We start from the raw sequence: 5,202 nt of genomic DNA on the forward strand, positions 1-5,202 counted from the left end.
GCATCGCACCGGAAAGCGTTTGAAGAAGCATGAAGATGCTCGTGATCATTGGTACTGCCCATTCTTCAGGTACTGTTGGGATTCCGGTATGAGTCGATTGCCTACTGTTAGGGACTGCCCAGAATGTGCACCTATGAAGACAGAGGCAAGGGAATCAGTTTTTGGGAGATTAGGACCTGCGCCAACTCAGCAACGGCGGGTTCAATCACCACGAGGGGAAGATGAAGAGGGGGATAGGTATCATCGCCCACGTTGGTGCCCGGATGGACTAAATCGTTCACAGAAGCGTCGGGTTCAGAGGCTACGGAGCTTAGAGGAAGCCGAGGCCAAATACATCGAGACATTGAGAAAAGCGCGACCGGATCTGGCAGAACAAGTTCATTATGAGTAGGAAAAGAAGCCGCGCGCTTCGAGGAAAGAATGGCGGCCCAAGCCGACAAAAGCCGATAAGAAGGTATCGGCTGATACACACATGGTTTTTGTGCTTCCTGCAGAATTCCATGCTCAGGCTTACGAGGAGCCATCCGTAGCCCAGCTTGATCTGGGACCACGACCGGTGATATTCGAGAAGCCGCAAGCCAAGAATTACAAGCACTTGAAGGCATTATATCTCAAAGGGTATATCAATGGTCAGCCCGTTAATAAAATGCTGGTGGATACGGGAGCGGCGGTCAACATTATGCCATATTCAGTTCTGCGCCGATTGGGGCGATCCACTAGGGATTTGATCAAGACTAATGTCACGTTAAGTGACTTTAATGGGCAGACTTCAGAAGTTCAGGGTGTCCTCAGTGTAGATCTCACCATCGGGAGCAAGACCGTCCCGACTTCCTTCTTCGTCGTCAACAGCAAAAGCACCTATAACATCCTACTCGGCAGGGACTGGATTCACACCAACTGTTGTATCCCCTCAACAATGCATCAATGCTTGATCCAGTGGGATGGAGACGAAGTGGAGGTAGTCCAGGCAGACGACTCAATCGAGATTTCGCATGCTGCCATGAGCATCTGGGATGCGGAGGACCAAGAGCCGATTTCAGGGATAAGCTTAGAAGGGTGTGACCACATCGAGGCTACAAAAAACGGAGTAAGACTGGTCTTATCCACTGGCCTTACAGAGTAGAAAAGTTGCATGAAGGAAGTCACAATAATGTACCCATTGAGGCCGATTCGCGCAATCGGCCCCCAAAAAATGAATTTTTGGTGATAGGTGCTTTACGTAGCTGTTGTGAGATGGCCAGCTTTGACAGCCGGCCTGATTCTTTTCTTAAACACTTGGAAAGTAGTGAAATATGTGTATCGGCCGATACCACCGATCGGCTAGGAATTGTTTTGTTATCTTCTTTTCCTATTTGCAGCATCGATCTAACAGAGGACGGGAAGCTAGGATATGGCTTCACATCGGCTGATGAACTTGAAGAGATCGATATTGGTCCCGGGGATAAGCCGCGGCCAACGTTCATTAGTAAGAAATTGCATCCGTCATTTCGAGAGCCGATGATAACCCTATTGAAAGAATATGCCGATTGCTTCGCCTGGGATTATACGGAAATGCCTGGGCTCGATAGGAGCATAGTGGAGCATCGGCTCCCTCTCAAAAGTGGATTTCGACCGTTCCAACAGCGGATACGTCAGATGAAAGCCGATGTCTTGGTCGAAGTAAAAAAGGAAATAGAGAAAATGATAGAAGCCGGATTTATCAGGGCTTGTAGATATGCTGAGTGGATTTCAAGTGTCGTACCCGTGCAAAAGAAAGATGGCCGGTGGCGGGTTTGCGTGGACTTCAGAGATCTTAATAGGGCCACTCCGAAGGATGAATATCCGATGCCTGTTGCAGAAATATTAATCAATGCGGCTGCCGGCCATAAGATTTTGAGCTTTATGGATGGTAATGCTGGGTACAATCAGATTTTCATGGCTCCTGAAGACATACACAAAACGGCGTTCAGAGTACCCGGAGCGGTGGGACTGTTCGAGTACGTGGTTATGACCTTCGGATTGAAAAATGCCGGAGCAACGTATCAGCGTGCCATGAACCACATCTTCCATGACCTAATCGGCAATCTGGTAGAGATCTACATCGATGATGTCGTGGTCAAGTCAGCATCGGTCGAAGGGCACCTAGATGATCTACGGCAAGTTTTGGAACGAACCAGAAGATTTGGGCTCAGGATGAATCCGAAAAAATGCACTTTTGGTGTAACAGCTGGGCAGTTCTTGGGTTTCCTGGTCCATGAAAGAGGAATAGAGATCGGCCTAAAAAGTCAGGAGGCCGTGCGTACTATGGTGCCGCCCACTAACAAGAAGGAACTCCAACAACTTATTGGCAAAATTAACTTTGTCAGGAGGTTTATCTCTAACTTATCTGGGCGAATTGAACCCTTTATGGAACTGGTCAAAATCAAAACCAATGAAGAGTTCCGCTGGGGGGCAGAACAACAACGGGCATTCGAAGAAATCAAAAACTATTTGTCGAGACCACCTGTGTTGGTGCCACCGCAACAAGACAGGCCATTTTACATATATTTATCGGTCGGTGACACCTCTATCGCTTCGGTGGTAGTGCAGTTATACGACGACAAGGAACGGGTGGTATTTTATCTCAGCAGAAGGATGTTGGACGCCGAAACGAGGTACTCTGACATGGAAAAACTTTGCCTTTGTTTGTTTTTTACATGCACCAAACTTCGTCACATCCTGCTGTCGGCTGAGGTAATCATCATCTGCAAATCGGACGTTATAAAGCATATGCTATCGGCTCCTGTGTTGAAAGGCCGATTGGGCAAATGGATGTTTGCATTATCAGAATTCGACATCCGGTATCACCCGCGAAGGCAGTTAAAGGGCAAGCACTGGCAGATCTCATTGCTGAGAGGGTTAATACCAACATAGCAACGCTTTCCGTACGAGCCTGGGCCATGTATTTCGATGGATCCGTCTGTGGAGATGGATGTGGAATCGGCATCCTGCTGGTATCGCCTCGGGGGGCAACATACTCTTTCTCAATTAGGTTACTGGCCACTTGTACTAATAACCTTGCAGAGTATGAGGCGGTGCGTAAAGGCATGGAATTGCTTCTGGAAGCTGGAGCCGAAGCTGTAGAGGTCTTCGGAGACTCCAAATTGGTAATTTCCCAACTCACTGAGGACTACAGGTGTGAAAGTGAGTTATTATTTCCATTGTGGGTGCAATGCCAGGAACTGATAGCCCAGTTCAGGTATATAAATTTTTATTGGATACCTAGAGCTCAGAATGCAGAGGCCAATGATCTCGCGCAGCTGGCTTCAGGATACAAAGCCGATGGGCCCAGACATCAGGTATACTTCCTGGACCAGGGAGATTGGAGAGCCGATATCTTCAACTACTTGAAGGATTCGGCTCGGGGGGCACCCAGGAAGATACGATATAAAGCCATGAGGTACGTCCTGATAGGAGATGATATGTTTTACAGGACCTTGGAGGGGCTGCTGCTCAAATGTCTAGGGCCGACCGAGTCCAATCGGCTCCTGCATGAAGTTCACGAAGGAACGTGCGGGACTCATCAGTCAGCTCACAAGATGAAGTGGCTAATCAGACGGACAGGATACTACTGGCCCACTATGCTTGAAGATTGTTTCAAGTATTATCAAGGATGTCAAGCATGCCAGAGGTTCGGAAAAATCCAGATGGTGCCAGCGTCCGTAATGAATCCCATTGTTAAACCGTGGCCGTTCAGAGGCTGGGGCATGGATATGATCGGCAAAATCAATCCTCCGTCTAGCAAGGGTCATCAGTTCATTTTAGCTATCACAGATTATTTTACCAAATGGGTAGAAGCTGTCCAAATGAAGTCAGTAGCATCCAAAGATGTGATTCAGTTCGTCAAAGAACACGTTATTCACAGATTCGGGATTCCACAGACTATAACAACAGATGGTGGCTCGGTCTTTATTTCAGAAGAATTCAAGAAGTTTGCTACCGATATGGGTATCAAGCTGATTAGGTCATCTCCTTATTACGCCCAGGCGAATGGGCAAGCCGAAGCATCCAACCAGAGCCTTATTAAATTGATTAAGAGGAAGATCGACGAATATCCCAGACGCTGGCACGAAGTCTTGTCGGAAGCATTATGGGCATACCGCATATCTTGTCACGGGACGACAAAAACTTCCCCTTACCATTTGGTCTATGGGCAGGAAGCCGTGTTACCGTGGGAGGTTACAGCTGGGTCCAGACGCATAGAGTTCCAGAATGACTTATCCGCTGAAGAGTACGCTACTCTGATGAGTGATAATGTGGAGGACCTCACGGAACTCAGGCTATGGTCACTAGAGAAAATTAAGGAGAATAAGGCTAAAGTAGCCCGTGCATATAATAAAAAGGTCAAGCCAAAGGAATTCCAGGTAGGAGACTTGGTTTGGGAAGCGGTATTACCGTTGGGAACCAAAGATGCAACCTATGGCAAGTGGTCCCCAAATTGGCATGGACCGTACAAGGTTGACCAGGTCCTACCCGGGAACGCATACATGCTTGAAGAATTGGACGGCGTCAAGTTTCCGGTAGCAGTCAACGGCCAACACCTAAAGAAATATTTCCCAAGTATGTGGGCTGACGAACAGTAAAGCCGATAGCACCCATCAGGCAAGAAGCCGATGCAACCAGCAGGTTAAGAAGGGGGGTGAAGTTTGAGTCGACGACGTTAGCATTGGCAAGGCAGGAAACGGGAAAAGGGCCGATGAGCGCTGATCGGCCCGTACAATAATAGAAAGGATTAGAACAGCTGATGCGTTGCCATTGACTTTAGAAGCTTTTGCTTATGGCAATCAAAGCATTACAAATTATTAAACAGCCGATGTGCCACCATCGACTTTAGGTTCACTACATGGGTTCACTACATAAAGAAACAAAGTTTATCCTAAACAGGACTGCTGAAGAAAGGCGTCTATAGCAGCGATAGCATCTAGACGGATACGGTCGACCTCAGCAAGTACCGCCTCATCATCTTCGTCCGCCCCCGGCACTACTTGTTTGCTCAAGTTGCTCAGCTCGGCCAAGTCCGCCTTCAGCTCGGAAGTCAGAGCTTCTGCCTCCTGCTTAGAACCCGCAATGAGATCCTTCTCCTCCTGGATGCGCTGCTTGGTGGCCCGGACTTTGGCTTCAAGGTCTTCCAGTTTTTTCTCCAAAAGCCGAAGCCGATGGGCAGAAGCGGATGTGTCAACCTTC

Source organism: Panicum hallii, chromosome 7 (genome assembly GCF_002211085.1).
Source record: "Panicum hallii strain FIL2 chromosome 7, PHallii_v3.1, whole genome shotgun sequence".
In the NCBI taxonomy this organism is placed as follows: domain Eukaryota; kingdom Viridiplantae; phylum Streptophyta; class Magnoliopsida; order Poales; family Poaceae; genus Panicum; species Panicum hallii.